Source organism: Drosophila subobscura, chromosome A (assembly GCF_008121235.1).
Source record: "Drosophila subobscura isolate 14011-0131.10 chromosome A, UCBerk_Dsub_1.0, whole genome shotgun sequence".
Classification (NCBI taxonomy): Eukaryota; Metazoa; Arthropoda; class Insecta; order Diptera; family Drosophilidae; genus Drosophila; species Drosophila subobscura.
In genome coordinates this window covers 16,024,322-16,041,390 of record NC_048530.1, presented here as the reverse complement: position 1 = coordinate 16,041,390, position 17,069 = coordinate 16,024,322, and the positions used below count along the sequence as shown (strand labels likewise).

General features: G+C 48.1%; 1 protein-coding gene across 1 annotated transcript in view; it reads left to right on the top strand.

Moving 5' to 3' along the window:
• The first annotated feature begins 9,370 nt into the window (after positions 1 to 9,370).
• LOC117894527 (adenylate cyclase type 9) overlaps positions 9,371 to 17,069 on the top strand; it is a 33,257-nt gene continuing 25,558 nt past the window's right edge. The window contains exon 1 of the mRNA XM_034801645.1: positions 9,371 to 9,485. The gene's annotated coding sequence lies outside the window, so the exon portion shown is untranslated. The remainder of the gene's footprint in view (positions 9,486 to 17,069) is intronic.

The window sequence follows — 17,069 nt, the reverse complement described above, 5'->3', positions numbered from 1 at the left end:
GACGCAGCCTCGTTTGAGTCCAGGCCAGGGCACTGCACATGGAAATACTCGTACGTTCTGTACTCGTACGCACAATTGATGGGTTTATGCGGTGAGCGAATCGTGACATTGTAGCCTGAAGGGCAACAAAAGCCAAACAGCTTCATGGCGCATCAAAGTAGCAAGAGTCACAGAGGGTTCTAAGCACTTTTTATGCACTGCACCCAAAGAGTTTGTGGTTACTGATTGATTTGCCATAATTCATTCTTCTTTTTTTCACTTTTTGGTGTCAAGTTTTGTTCGTTGGCGCATAAACGTGACTGATTCTCCTTTTCTTTATTTGGGAAAGTTTCGGCTCCACACTCCACCTTTGCTCGGGGCCAAAGGACATCAAACACTTGGCTCTTTATGGGTTATGTGTTGCTTTCGTGGCAATTTGATTGCCCCCGTCCATTCCTTTCCCGCTCCCGCCTGTCCACTCACTGGCGCTCCTTGTCCATTGTCTCCCTGTCTGTGGCACATCCATGCCCATTCACATTCACATTTATTAGCACAACTGCGAGGACACACACACACATACAGACACCAGCAATTTGTTGTGCCCCCCAACTGGCTCGTGCCACATTTCACTTGATTGTCAGTTTCAGTTTTGGGCTTTCGAGTCGAGAGTTTTTGTTTCATTATCGCGACTGTTCGTTCGTATACTTCGCTCTCTCTCTCACTGTCTCTCCTCTGCCCACAGGGCACTCTTCGTTGGAGTACCTTGCAGTGTTGAGGGGTTCCCGAGTGCCGTGCCTGTGTTATTTCTCTGCGAAAAAAATGAACACATCCATCGACAACAGAAAACAATCAATAAAAGGAAAGCCTAGTGTCAGGGGCAAAGTTACACTTGCAGGCCCATTACTCATATGACAACAAATACGATAAGTTCCTTTGAAAATTACAGCCTAACGTAAATGATCACTATTGTCCGCTATTTGCACTACCCACTGTACATCCACAGCGGCAGCGACGCGTTGTATGCTTTGTGCATAGGAAAAGATCTCAGGCAGCGCAGTCGGCAGATGCACGGCGTAAAAGCTTCGTGTGGCTTCGGCCACTGCGAGAAGCGATGCAGCGACAGAGAAGCAACTGCGTATGTACAATGATCGCCTGTTGCAGCGGCAGAGAAGCGAGAATCGCTTTGGCTGCGAATACAAAAACACTAAACATGTGTCTGCGTGCCGAACCCTGATCTATGAACATATGTATGTACGTATGTGGCTGTGTAGGTACTTAGTTCTAGCATATATGTATGCTTACGCGCAGCAGCGGTCGTTCTTTCGTTTATCTATTCCGCCTACTTCGTTGCTGCCCTTTTCTCGCGCAGCAGCCAAGACCTGCTCCAAAGTTCTCTTTCGATCGCTGTCGCTCGCTCGTTTCAGCTACCTGCAGGGCAAAGTGCCCGTGCCCTAACGGGACATTCCGACCGTTGGCTGTGCAGGTAGTCAGTCTGGAGCTTTGCTGCTTATCTACTTTCGGTTTCGTTTGCCAAATAAATTGCAAGCACTTACCGCAGCGAACCCAACGGGCGTTATTGATGAACTCAACAGCTATTGAAAATTACATTTTACACATGTCACAGTAGATGTTCTGCTCATGCAAACTTATATTAATTATACAAAAGTTCCACAACTCACAAAACAAGATGATTAAAGATAATTTTTCAATATTCCTCACCATTTGCCAGCATGAATTCTAATATTAATTCGATCAAAAACTTGCTTGAAATACTCGTAAAATGCACATCCGGAATGCACACTAAAGTGCCGGCGGGGCGAGAAGTTCACTAACTATTACTAACTAGTTTTCCTGAAGTTCTTCAGACGATTAATTAGAGTAGTTGGCAATCAGTTTGGGCTCGAGCTTTCGCAGGGGCTTGGAATGGATCTCCAAATGTACATTTTACATTGCTGAGTGGTGGGAGGAATAGAGCAAGAAGCGAGAGAGAGAGTGTCGCTGCCTGCTGTCGCGTCTTAATCTCCCGCTGTCCACACAGCCCCCATCCCCCACGCTCTGCCGACACCTCTTTCACGCTCTCTCTCTCTCTTTCTCTCTGAAAATTGCTTTGGATTGTGTTGTCAGAATTTGCGTGCACTTTTTGCTGCCGTTTGCCATTGCGGTTGCTACAATAACAATTTCGTTGAGCGCAGTAGCCCCCGCGTCTGGCCGCCCCACGGCGCTGGCCACTGCTGACCTTGAACTTGCAGCTTGCGGCAATGGCCTGCTGCCCCTCCCTTCTGCTCTCACTCCCCTTTCAATGCCAGCGAAAGTTCTGCGGACTGCTCTTGGATTTGTTACAGTTTTTATCTACCCTTTTGCTGTTGTTTCGCTTCTTTTTTCCCCCCCCTTGTGTGTTTCTGTTTCTTTTATGTGCACGTGTTCTACGTTCCAATTGGATTTCAAAATTAATTTGTTTCCAAGCCCAATCGCAGTCCCTCTACCAGCACAGATTGAGGGGAAAACCCACCAAAATAAAAACATTCTAACCACACGAATGGCCATGGGAACACACACCCAAGAGAATGCACTTTGCCGCGTGAATTGCTCCACTTGAAGTCTAACGAGTAGAATGCAACGAGTAACGAGCTTCGAGCTGCTTTAAAGATTTTACCGCTGTCGCTGAGCCACAAAGTGTGTCCCCTCGCAAGAGAGCAATTGCCATTCGCTTTGCCATTCGTTTACCCCAAAAAACTGTTCACTTTTATGGGAACAACAAAAAAACGAGCGAGTACCTCCACACGTACATATCTCCATCGGCTTTTACTGTCGCTCTCCCTCTCCCCCTCCCCCTCCCTCTCCGGACAATCAAATGCTCAGTCGCTGAACTCAACAATCCAGCAAATGCAAATTGGATGGGGGCATCAGCACACGGAAAGGGGGCGGAGCCACATCACTGGCAGGAAAAACACTGAGGTGTCCATAATAAATGTTGAATGCGGCATGTCCATCCGCTTGTTCTATTAAGGGCCGGAGTACACACACACTCGCAAGGGGCAGTCCCGCCATCAACCTCCAGCTCTATGTGCTGCGTGCTACGTGCCCCGGACCTATTCAATTGCTCTGTCAAGCCCCGGACTGGCCGGACTGGCCGGACTGGGGATTGCGTTTATTTTCGGGCTCCGATTGTCGCTGAATTTTTCATGGTAATGAAGGGCGTAGGTTAATTGTTTTCACTGTCCGTCCCAGACAGCAGGTGGCCCCAAAGAAAAGCCCGCAGTACATCATAGCTGGAGGCGGAACGGGGGCTGGGGCTGGGGCTGGGGCTGGGTCGATCAGCTGATGGCAACGACAATCTGTGGGCCAGGGCTTGGGTGCTTGCGGCCGAAACAAATTATTGGCATTAATTTCGTGGCAGGAAATTAAAGAAACGTTTTTGCCCTTAGGCCACGCACACGCATGACGAGAGTGGGTGGGGGGGGGCTATTGTGTGCGGAGCTGCAGCCTTGACCTTAATGTTTGACTTGGCTGGGCCCTTGGCTGTTGGCCATTTTTGGGCTGAGAACTGTAAGTGATTTTTGGCTCTCTGTGGGAGAGAAAATCATTGGCAACTCAGTCAGATACGTACAGTTGTGTGTGTGTGTGTGTGTGTGTGTGTGTGTGTGTGTGATACAGTTAGACTCAAGTTGATTGCCGCTGAGGCTGAGCTTCAGTCGAATGTGTTCCATGCTCAAGGAGAATCCTCTTGAGGCAGGGACCAGCCTCTGCCTCGCATTCAATGATGGAGTGGCAGCACGGACTTGGGGCTTCAGTTCGGGAAACTAAGCAAAGAACTCACTCCACGGAAATGTCGAACTAGAACAGAAACAATAAATAAATAAATAAATGCAAAAGTTGCTGCAAATGTAAAGCATCTTGGCACATTGATGCTGCCACGAAGGGGGTAAATAATTGTAACAGCAGGCCAGGGCTTGGATTGGGTCATAAAGCAACTATATAAGGAGGTCTCGTCGGCAAAAATAAGCAGAACTTGCGAGTGCAAAGTGCGAGTGAAAGGGGTCTCGCCGTAACCTTCCGCATTGACAAGCAAACGAGCACTGAAAATAGGCAGAAGTAGCGAGTAACTCTGCCACCGACGAGACCTCCTTATATAGTTGCTTCATGGATTGGGTTCAATAAACAATTGCCCGAAAGACTCTTCGAAGTATTTAGGAGAAGGGGAGCAGCATTCACCCTCGTTAGATTTTGCATCATGAAACAAGAGCCGCAACGGAAATGCCCGTCGAATGTCTCGCACAGATGCACAACAATGAAAGTGAATGACTTTTGTGTTCGTAATTGCTGGCAAAGTGTGCAAGCGAATGGGAGGTGGCCCCGGCACATGCAGCATTCAATGTTGTTGTGTCCTGGCAACCCCCAATCAGACATTGTGCAACATTTATTCCGGGAACTCCTGCCACAAATTGATGGACTTGCAGGGAACTTATGGCAAGTGCTTCCGATTAGGCAGCAATTCGTGGGAGTAACTCGTTAGGGCAGTGTTGCGATTGGCTGCCTCCCGAAAGTGAAGTTCAGCAACAAACTTATTGCCTTGGCCCACTCGCAATTCCACACCCAAACCCACGCTCAGCCAGCGACAGAACTGGATGCAGTGGGAGTGCGAAATTTGCATATGCGGAACGCGTCTACGGACTGGAATTCAACTCAGTTTTGTGCATTAAAGCGGTGGCAAGCCCGCAGCTCCCCGCGTAATTACAGAGTCTAGAAAATTGCCAACATTCATTGCATACTTTTCGCCGCATGCTGGCGCAGAATACGCATACGCCACGTGGGCCAAAATGGCAGAAAGGCCACGATGTACCTGTGTGTGCGTGTGTGCGTGTGTGCGTGTGTGTGCTTGTGTGTGTAATATGCAATATTTATTGAGCAAAATTCATTTGCCACTTAAATATTTCAACACACTGCGCAAAGAGGGCGAAACAAACCTCTGAGACGGCAGGCAACTGCGACCGTTCGTGTGGCTTTATGACAAAACCCAATGCTGTCGTAAAAATTCAGCACCTCAAGGACTCAACCCAGAGCATCTCTGGCTGCAGCACTCGGGGCAGCGACCATTGGCAAGCTTTGCGCACATTTTTGGGAGCCAAAGTTATGTGCAGCACACAAAGAGATGAGGGCTGAGGGCTGAGGCAAGTGCTGCCCAGAGCGACAATGTTGAATGGCAGCTGCAGAGTTGCATTAGGGACAAAAGTCAACAAAGGCAGGCGCAGAGCAGAGAGGGGAATGCATGAAAGGGAAGCAAAGCAAAGACAGGGGTAAGTGTGAGTAGGAATGGCAGAAAGAATAGCAAAAGACAAGAGAATAACGGACAGCAGAGCGACGAGAGACAAGTGGGAGCGGGACTGCAATGGACAGAGACTGGCAGGGGAAATCATACTCTCACACAGACAGGACTCAAGACAGGACTCCACATCCATGTGCACCTGCAGGATGGTGGCATGGCTGTGTGGCAGTGTGGCAGTATGCCAGTTGAGAGCGCAAGTGCGTCGTAAATAAATAAGCTGCATGATGCCAATTGATGCCAGCTCCACTTCCACTTCCACTTCCACTGCCCCGGCAACCGGGGGGCTGGGACAGCTTGTGCTTTGGCTTTGGCTTCGGCTCCCCCCTAATTAGAATACATTCTGCAGCTGCCAACGCAACAAAGTGCATGTCAACAGCGCCCCAAGGGAGTGGATGATGTGCGGGTGGGCCATGAAATAAATGCAATTACCATGGGAGGAGCAGCAGCTCGGGAGACTGCAGGCAGAAGCCTCAGCCGGACCGCTGTCCAGCCAGCTCCAGGGTAAGCTCAAGTCGAAGGGATTTATGTTGTGGCCAAAGCAAGTGGCAAGGCTCTTGCCTCGAGTGTTGCAGGAGAGTGAGGAGGAGCCTGCCCCACCGCCTGAGCGTGTGGGTGGGACACCCTGCCTGAAATCAAATGCCACTGTGCAAGGACAATGCCACACCACAGCCTGGCTCCTGGCTGGGTGTGGGGCTTCGCTTTGGCTCCCAATTTTGCGCAATTACACGCTTCGGTTGCACCAGTCGCCCGGTGTTCGGTGCTCGGCGCTCAGCCAACAACCAGCAAGCACCAATTAGTCATTGGCCGCTGCAGCTGTAATGCAAGATGCAACACGTGTCCCCCCGCCCACTCCAACTGCCCCTCCCCTGCTGCTGCTGCTGCTGCTGCTGCTGGGCCTGAAAGTGAAAATGGATGCCGAAACCTGTTGCTGCCAGGCAGCTCTGGCTCAGGCTCAGGCTCAGGCCTGTTGTGCGGAGGGGGGTTGCTGTAATTAAGTAGACTGCATTTTTCACTGGCCCAAGGACACGTCTAAAATGTCCAGCGAGACCCTTTTCGACTCGTATTTCCGAGAGGCCTTTCGTTTTTTTTCTAAATTATTTATGCCCAAGGGTTCGGATTGCAGATGAAGCCGGCCACAGTCGGGCACAAATGCCCTTCGATCCAGGGCTGCTGGCGCACAGTTAACAATCTTTATAAATTCCCAGCGACAGGAAAGGCAGTTGAGGGGCAAGAGGCAGCGAACGAGAAAGAGAAAGAGCAGTGCCCAGAGTCGCAGCTAAAGCGGACAGAGCCAGTGGCCAGACCGCTTCTAATTGACAGGATGGCAAAGTTTGCCAGGAATTATGGCCGGCAATATGTTGGCTCGGCCCAGAGTTTGCTAGCGGATCCGGGCTGGCGGGCGCTTAATTCGACAGCCTCGAAGATTTATAAGACTGAGGGGAAAAAGCCCTGATGGATGGACAGCCACAGCTTCCAGCTTCCAGCAGCCAGGCACTGGCTTGGAAGGTTCCAAATTCATTCCAGTCGCTCCCTGTCCAGGCCTGCACTTCAAAACCAGCCCAAAAAAACATTCAATTATGTACAAATGTGTGTAAATATGTACGTACATTCGTTCGTACATTTTGTTGTTTCCCGTCCGAATTCAATTAGAATTTGCTGATTTGCTGGCTGATGTTGTGCGCTCCGATCCGCCCAAACTGGTGAAAGGTTCGCTAATTAGGAGCGAACTTTAATTTGGTCCCAGTCCCAAGTGGCACGAGTATCATAACCATAATCCCAATCAGCGTCCGAGGTCACACACAGGCTCTGGCTCTGGCTCCGGCTCTGGCTCTTGATTCCGGACAGTCCGCTAATGAGATTCGGTTTCGGTGTCAGTTTCGTAACAACGCGAATGGACAGCAAAGGGACAGGACTCGGCAGAGCTCCAGCCCTGACATTGCCCGGCCATTTTTCATTTTTCATTTTTCAGCGGAAATTGAGTTAAATTTCGAAAAATAATTAACTTGCATTGTTTTTGACATTCTGTTTGGTTCATTCATTATTTGGATTGTTAATTTGGTGGTTTCCACTGGCTAATGAGGGGGGCAAACCGGAGAGAGGGCCGCTCCAATCCATGAACAGAGGGATGAGGCAAGGACTATGGAGTTGACTGCGCCTGCAGCTAGTGTTACTCCACCGACTCCCCAATTATTGGGGATTATCCCCTATGAGCGCTACTCTTTCCCCTTCAAATTTCCACATAATTTCCATACATTTTCTTCTTTCGGACAGTCCGCTAATGAGATTCCTTTGTGGTGACAGTCTGCTCGATTCCTACCGCAGAAAGCAAATTGAATTACATTCGGTGTATAATTAACTTTTATTGTTTTGACAGAACTCATTTTCCTTTGACATATTTAAACTGTCAGCTGGGCGGTTTTTACTGTTATTGCGAGAGCGTGCAGGTGCAGGTGCAGGTGTCGGAGAGCGACGACTCCAGGGAATTGCAATTGGCATTTGGTGTGTCAGTATGTACATGCATATATTACTGGCCTATTCAGTATTCCTATTTTCCTTCTTCCTTTTCTCATTTTGCCATTCCCCATTCTCGTTCTCCGATTTATGTTTGGTTCGATCGGGGGAATCAGCAGGTTGCAACCATCCAGCCGAACCACAACCGGGCCGAGACGAACAAATGCACTTGCATTCGCCAATCGAACATGTTGTGTTTTGTTCGCCAGTAAGCGTGTCGCACGCGATTCTAGCCAGCTCATACTTGACACGAAAAACTGAGTCCAGCCTGAGCGCTCTTGTGGTAAAATGGTCTCAACAGTGACAGCAGTTTATTGAAAACATTTGTAGTAGGTGTATTAGGAATTGCCTTTCCATTCAAATCCCACACAGGGCACCAAGTTGTTTTGAGAACATGAGTCCGAAATGTTAAGCAGCATATGCTGCTCATACTTCACACGCAAAATTGAGTCCAAGAGCGTAGAAATGCACTGCTCTTTGGTTTGATCGAACCGGTCGAACGGCGACTCGAGCCACTGGGCTATGGAAAGGTATGGACAACGAGGGCAAATCCAGCAGCACAAACGGCATGCCATACGAACCTCACCTCACATTATACACCCATTTTTCATGATTTTAGTAAAAGTACAATAATCACAGCTTTTTATGAAAAAGGGTGAGCTTGGACTTGAGTGCATTACATTTTCGGAGGCGTTTATCTGCTTGTCCATACCCTTTTTCGACTTAACAGCATAAATGCCTAGCCACATGTGGCCGAGCAACATTTTGACGGACCAGCAACATTGGCAGCCAAGGCGGGCGTATTTGAAACGGCCTTGCCGCCCCATTTCAACTGCAACCAACTGAATGAAACGACATGTCGAGTTTTTTTCTGAATTCAGAAAATTACGCTGATTTCCCACTACAACAATATCCATATTGATATTCTCGCCACACCAAATTATCACCAAAAAAATAAGTAAATCAAAATATTTGATATACATTCGACGACATCATCGATGTGTTGTGCAGCGTTTTCAAACGTCAAACGGTTTTTTGGTTTCGAACGGTAAAGTCGCGGGTGGCGGACGGACGTTTCGGGCGAGCGACCGGAAAACTCTACGAAAACCGAAAAACTGCAGACAAAAACAGCAGCAGCAATAGCAAACAGCAACAATAACAACAGCGACAGAAACCACTCACATCGGAACGTGCAGCAGCGCGCGATAAGAACCGCTAGCAACAATAATAGTACGAACGTTGACGTTGACTTTTGATTTCGGCGGCGACGACAACGACAACGACGACGGCAGCGGCAGCGGCAGCGCAGCAGCAACTAGTGCAACGTGTACGTGTGTGTGTGAGTGTTGTGTTTAAATCTTTGCAATTCCCCGCCCCTCTTCGCCCGCTGGGCTGCCATGGGAAAACGTGTTTCAAAAATACATTTAATACTATAATAGTTCTGAGTTAACTTAACTCTCTTTTTGTGTTGTTGCTTAGTTTGTTGTTGTGGTCGTTGTTGTTGTTGTAATTGTATCGTAAGAACTGTTGTGCGTGTGCGTCTGTGTGTGCGTGTGTTCTGTTATTCTTTTTTGTTCTGTGACCTTTTTTTTGTTGTGCTTTGGTTGGTGACCAGCAGAGATACACAGTAAACAAAACACAGAAGAGAGGAGATGCTCGTGTACACTCAAAGGTAAGTTCCACGTTCCACGTTCCACGCTCCACTCACAGTTTGCTGGCATTCTGCATTCTACAAAATACGAAATACGAAATACCATTACAAATTCCCTAACCAACACAACTGCAGAAACACCAAGCAAACAGAGCAGCGACGTCGAGATACAGAAAACTGCAAGAGTGATCTTCTTGAACGGCGCCCGTCGCGCCGGCAAAAGGAGCGAGCGCTAGGGCAAAGAGAGAGAGAGAGAGAGAGAGAGACAGACAGCAAGGGAAGGGCCAGCCACAGAATGTGAGAGAGTGTGCGGGGGGAGAGAGCGCGCCAGAAAGGGAGAGAATGATCTCCAGCAGCAGGCAGACAGGCAGGTAGTCCCAAGGTATACCCAACCATAAGGTGGCGTTGTCCGAAAGAGCTGCCTCAGCTTGGCAACATTTCATGGTTTGATTGCTTTTGCGAGCGGGTGTGCCCAACCTCATTGCATGTGCTCCTTGGGCAGGTCGCGGCCCTTCGCGTGTGTCGCTCTGTGCTGCTGCTGCTGCTGCTGTTCTCGCTCCCACTCTCTTTGTTGTTTTTCTTGTCGAAGTTCGTTCTCACTCCCTCTCCTGCTGTTTCTGTGGAAAAGGTGCACGAAAGATTTGCAAAAAGCCAACCCATAAGCAATTCCTTAGCCTGCCTCTGGCCCAGCCACCCAACCTCTGGGTTACCTCTGCCTGCCATTTTGCCGTCGTTAACTACCCATTCCAGAGCCCAGCGCCAGTCTCCTGCCTCCTGGCTGACCTCCCCCCACCGCATAAACTAGACGACGGCGTGTGGGTTGCCGCTTCTTCATCGATATCGAAATTGTATCTGCCGCACGCTCTCGGCCTTCAGTGGGTTAATAGCCAAAAAGCTTTGCTTCCTATTCCGTTCTGCTATTTGTTTTGGTTCGTGTGCTGCGTGGGTAGAAGGCCAAGGGAAGGTAGAAAGGGGAGGGCTTGGCACGGCCTTATGGCCAAATTGCTTCTGCTGTTTGCGGTGATAACGGGCCAAGACTGACTGCGACTGCGACTGCGACTCCCGTCGAGCTTCGTTCCGACCCCACTAGCACCGCATTCCAGCGATGTATCTGCAAGATACTTGCACACAGCCCCACAGCGCATTCCCCAGAGCAGACGGCGGGTGCAGTTGAGCGCAATCTTGTCTAGAATTTCAATACCAAACGAAACGCTCAGCGCTTTGACAGCAGAGGGTCGAAGAATGGCAAGGACGGAGACGGAGACAGGGACGGGGCAACCATGGAGGCAAGTGAGTGGAAACTGCAGCCCAAAGTCAAAGGCAGCAACGAGAAAGGGTGCTAAAAAATGTACATAAAATATTGTGCATATCTTTAAGCCAGCAACGGGCTGCACATAGTCACAGTTTGGGCACCAAGAGGCTGCCCCGCTCCACGAGGAATAGCAAAAATCAGCAACAGAACTGAACTTTACATTTCTCAGGAGCAACTTTTGACAGTCCTTAAGGTTGTGCCACAATCAAGCCTTAGCCCCGCCTCATTCCTTTGCTGAACATTCTCTGTGAGCTGCGAGCTGCGAGCTGCCAGCTTGTGGTGCTTCATTCAAATGCATTTCCATGCAGCGCAGAGTCGTTTCCATTCCCCAAGCTACTGGCTCAAGTTTAGTTTTTCACTCTATTGCCACAGGACATTTGTAGCCGAGTGTCCGAGGTGCATAATTATTGTATGCACATTACAATGGCTGCAGCAACGACCTCACAGATGTGCAGTCCCCCCCCGGTGAGCCACAGCGGGACATTATGCTCCGCAAAACTCTTTTTTTTGAGGGCACGACGAAGAAAGGCGACAACAATGGGGCCAGGGGGTGGCCCGCAGTTGTTTCCTTTGAAGGGTCTCCTCTCGCTGCTCGGCCATGCCAGACTGCAGATTCCATTCTGGCATTCGGCTTGTGGGCCAACTGGCAGAACAATGGCCCACAATTTGCCGCCTTTATTTATGGAAAATTTAAATTAAACTGATTAATTAAACAGCAAACAGAGGCAGCAGCAGCAGCAGCCAACAGAGATTCATCAAATAAATAATACAACAAAATATTGTAAGCCCGAGCTGCTGGAACTTTTGTATAACAATTTCTGTAAATTATTCGCGTTAAATTGTGTGTTTTTCTTTTCAACATTCAGCATTCGGACGGGTCAGGGGAGAGCCACAGGGGCGGGGCGGGGAGGACAGACCAGTTTCAGCTTTCAGACTTTTGTCGTTCAAAAATCTCTCGGGCAGATTTCCGAAGCGTGAAGAGAGCCGAGACTGAACTCAAAATCAAAATCGAAATCGAAACAGCTGTTCCACGCTCAGCCAACCCGATGTGCGGCTGCTGCTGTCTCGAGCGATCTCAGATCGCAGCCAGAGCTCCCGCTCTTGGGAGATTGAGAGTTTCCACTGCCAGAGGAGGGTACTTTCGATTCAAACCATGAAACTAAGGAAAGGATTGCAGCCATTAAAGAACTCACCCAAAATGCTAATTATGAGCGCCATTTGAGTGCTCTAAACTGCCTCCAGTTTGTGGCAGTTCGTTCTCAAACCGAGACTGCGACTCGGACTCGGACTCAGACTTGGACTCTGTATCTGGTGGCTGGTCTCTGGTCTGTGTCTCTGTCTCTGTGGCTGGCTTGTGACGCTTTTGCTGGCTGTGACGCTCACTCAAGGTGACGTAATGCCAACGCCTAAAGTGGCTTTTATGCGCTCCAACAGATCAAGTATCAATTACAAACAAGCAAAAGCGAGCACATTTGGGGTCAGGGGGAGGCAGCAGCACCAGTCCGAGCTCCAGCTAGAGCTCCTTTAGACCGAAATAAGTCTCGGGCGAGCATCGAATTCGAGGCGCTAAAATGAAGCGCAAACAGAGCGAGGCACGCAAACACTTAGACCCTTCCTTCACACACAACAAAGACACCAAGAAGATACAACAAATATGCACCAAAAATAGCGAAAAGTAAAATAAATTCGCACAAGATAGTTTCCATCTGGGATAGAGCGATTCAATTTGGATTACTTTTGGCCATGGGTCTGTATCAAAACACACAGAAAAATGGTGTAAGAAAAGGTATTCATGTGCACATTTGATATTCGGTGAACTTATACAAAACATTGGAGAATCCACGCAATAAATTAAATGAACAGCAAATATATTTTATTTCGATTCTGTTTAATATTTAAACACGTGAACGCAATTTCCACTCTCGGATATTTGCATAAACATTCAAAGCGAAGTGCGAAGTGCGAAGAGCTTTCTTCTCCTCCAATCGATGCTCAGTGTGGAGAGCTCCGAGCTATCCCACAGATTCAGTTCCTGGGCCCTGCAGTTCTTTGGTTAAACTAAAGCTGTCTCTGGTGCTCTCCTCTTGAAGTGTTACCCCCCCCCCGAAAGAGCGTCGCCCTCAGCATCTTTGACGACAGCAGCCAGAGGATATCAGTTTACAGTTTCAAAAAATCATTGAAAGCTGCAACTGGGCGCAGCTTCTGTTGCCCTTCGCTGGCCACTGTCTGTGGCAGACAGCTTGGAGCAGCTGTCACTGACCAGAAGCCCTCCCCTGCAGCCCCTGAGCCACTGACAACCTTCAGCCTCGGCAGAATCCCAAATTCAATGTTAATCACGCCAACAACAAAGAGAGAGAGAGAGAGAGAGAAAAACTAGAGAATAAAAAACGGTGGCAATAACAATTCGCACTCGAAATGTAAATAAACAAAAAGCAAGCGCAACAAAAAAACCACACACTGAGCGGGGAGAGGGGAGCGGGGAGCGGGGAGTGGAAGAGCAAAACATTTGTATTGTATTTATTTGTTTATAAATTGCTACAACAACACTAATTGGCAGATTGGCAGCAGCTCCAAAAAAACGGAATGCGAATGGGAATCCGAATCGGAATCGGAATCTGGGATCCAGCAACATGAGCGAACTTGCCGAGAGTTGGCGACGTTCTTTAGCGCCTCTCGTCAATGTCGCCGAAAGCAAAGCAAAAAGCAAACAAAAAGTAAGCAAAAAAAAGAATCTGCTGTCGATTGCTGATGGAATATTCTTAAAACAAAATTCAGCATTCAAATATATTCGTTCCAGTGCGAAGATGTTCTGCGAGTGATGTTCACGTGTTCATTCTCGGATCTACAAGCGATGGATATGCCAATGGTTGCGAGCGAGTGGGAACAGGTTTCAATTGTTCAAATCGCTTTGCTAAAATGTATTCCAGAGCATATTCCATCGTTCTGTATAACAGACCTAAAGTTGAAGCCTTCTCCTTTTCCACTCCACTTGAAGCATTTTTCTAGAGTATTTTCTCTTCGACATTCGCCGCATTTCGATTTCGCTCTGCTTTATATCCAGCATTGAGGCACCCCCGAGCCCCAACCCCCCACCCACTACCCCCATCCCCCTACCCCTTCCAGCCATTTGGCTTTCTTTTGTTTGTGTTCGTTTTGGTTGTTGTCTTTTATTGTTGTTGGCGCTGCTGCTGCCTATTTGCACTTTGCCGCCGCTTATTTGCCTTTCAACTTTGCGACTTTGGTGCCTCGAGTTCATGCGCGGCCGCCCGCCCCTCCACGCTCTGGCCCTGCAAAGTCGTGCAAGCAAATGCTTAAAACTGAACTTTTCAATTCAATTTTCATTAAACAACAGACTGTCTAATGCCGACCATCCATCCGAAACGATTTCCAGCAATCTAATGCACAAAAGAACTGTGGCCCCATGTGGGGGTCAAGGGCGTCACGGGGTCAGGCCCGGGACAAGGGAAGGACAAGGGACACCCAAAAATCTGTTGGCTGGAGACAAAGCAAATCTTGCAACTCGAACTATTCCTTCAGGATTCCCACTCGCTCTCAACTCGCTGCGGAACGGAATGGAATGAAACGCGCGCAGTCAGCTGTTTCGCCTCTCGGTTCCGTTTCATCCCCATCCTAATATTTATTGCTGCTCGGATGCTCGCTCTCGGCATGGGGTGAATGATTAGCCACTAATAAAAAGTTTTATGGCTCTGCTTATCATTATGAACTGATGATGATGTTCCCCGATGATGAGTGAATTTCTCCAATGCGAATAAAGCCATCATCGCGTCGATTAGCCAAACAAATCGAATGTTTCCTCTTCCCATTTATGCGGAAATCCACAACCACAGTGGGGGGCGATCGCTCCCAGATATTCTACATTTATTAGATACAAAATGTGTCTGCTGCATACTGGAATATCTCTCGTTTGTTTAACTAACGAATTACAAATTCCATTTTCATTTCCATTTCCATTTGTTTGCACAGTTTTCTCCCATAATTATTTCCTTTTGCTGTGTAATTATGGAGTCAGAGAGCTACTTATTGACCGATAAATACGCCCCAAAGGCTGCAGCTGAATGGACAATATACAATATCAATATTACGATTAATGCCCCAGCAAAGGGTCAAAATGTTTCGATCCAAAGTGTGTCTGGGCAGAGAGTTCTTTCTGCAAAAGATAAACCAACATTTTCTCTTGCTTAACCCGAAAAAACTGCACAGATCTGTGGACAATTATGTCTCTAAATATTCAAAAAGATTTCAATCACTTTCGTTTTAATCCCGCCCCAGTTGTACCCCTACTCTTGCACTTTTTCCTATTCCCAATCCCTGGCATTGAGTATCAGACTGTCATTGGCTCCATCTGAGCAGCTGCTCTGACGCTTATTTCCAGTTCTGTCTGCTGTCTTAGTTCGGGAACACACGCTTTTTGTTGCAAAGATTTCTACAATTTTAATTTGTGAACAATGGAAAAGAGCAAACTGTGTGTTTGCCCACATAAATGTTGAAGGAACACATGTGCTGTGTGTCTGTGGAGGCATGGTCTGCCCTTGCCCGCCATCTGATCCGTGATTTATTTATGGGCGATCCGTGACAGACAGGTGTTCGTTCAAGGACTTGCCGCGTAAATGGCCAAACAAATTGCAAACTTCTGGGCTTCAAATATTCATTTCTAGAGACTTCTTCACTCGAGTGATGAAAACATAAACGTGTATGTAGCCTCAGTTTTGGCTTACAATCTGTGAGTCTGTCTTTCGCATCATCCATTGCCAGTGCTCTCCGAGAGCCTTGGCTCATTTTCTAGAGCAGAAAATGATTTCCAGCACACAATATCAAAGACAAAGAAACGAGTGTAAGTTATTTGAAATATTTATAAATTACTTGATTGTCTCATTGTGTTTGCTATTTGCTGACTTTGAGGACTGAGAGCTGTGAGATGGGAGCTGGGAGCTGGGAGCTGTGTGCTGCCACGATAATAAGTTGTAATCGGCAACTAAATCAGTTCAGTGGCAAAGTCGACAACTCATTGTGTGCACAGAGGCTGAGGCAGAGACTCGCTCGCTCTCCCCCCCTCCCTCTGGCTCACTGAAATTATGCATATTGGATTCATATGATGACGATGACGATGACGTTGCCTGAAACTAATGCCACATATGTACATACATATGTACATGCTCGCTTCAGTGCATATCACATTAATGAGCAATTTGTGCATAATCATAGAGCACAAGCCGCCAAAGCCCCCAAAAGCCACACGTTGCACAATCACAGTGCAACAACAGCAACTGCCGCACACTCAGAACAATTGCTGGCCATCCCCCTGCCCCCTGCCCCGTGCCCCGTGCCCCGTGCATACATATCTGTGGCAGACGGGGGAAAGCTCTCGCAGTGCTGCTGAAACTTTTCACATTAAGAAATATCCGAGTTCGAGTGGAAGTTGTTCCCTTTATGACGGATATTTCTGTCGGTCTGTCCGTGGTTTCCGCTGCACTTTATCACTCTTAATCGATATGCAAACACAAGCGATTGTGATTCCATTTACAACTCGCAAGTAGATACTGGAATGGAAATGGAATGCAAGTGGGGAATACCCGGCTAGAAGCTGCTGTTACCAAGAGGAGTCCAACTGCTTCCGCTGGCATTCAATGGCTGCACTCGGCACTCGGCACTCTTGGCTCTTGGCCCAGTTGCACTTCCCGTAATCGTTCCACTTGCAGCCTGGCTGAGTTGCGGGTTGATTTGATTCGATTCGATTTGATTTGATTTGCGGTTCCATTCAAATGCCACCGGCCGATATCGGAGTGTGCGCTGTAAATGAGCAAACAATTGCGCTTTGTCAAATGACATAATCCCCCTCTATAAATATTATAACAACAGTTGTGGAATTGAGTTCCATTCGTTGTTGCTTGCTTTTGCTGCTTGCTGTTTATTGATGTGTCATGAAATGTAAGTCGCTGCAGCTACATATCTACAGAGGGTTTGGGTTTGGGGGGTGTGCAAGAAGAACTCCACAAGAATTGTTCTAATAATTCTTTTTCCATTTTCCTATATGGCCATATCGTTGCAGATCAAGCGTGCACATTTGTACATACATACTTACACACACTTACATATGTATGTACATATTTACATACTTATGTCGAAGTATTTACGACGCAGACAGAGCGCAGACACATCGCTTTATCGCGTGGGGGGATCTCGGGCTTTGGCGCTGGCTTCGGCTCTCGCATGCTCCGATCGCTGATCTGCTGCTGTGTGTTTCGGGGGTTGGTGGCGAGGCGCACACTGCCGAA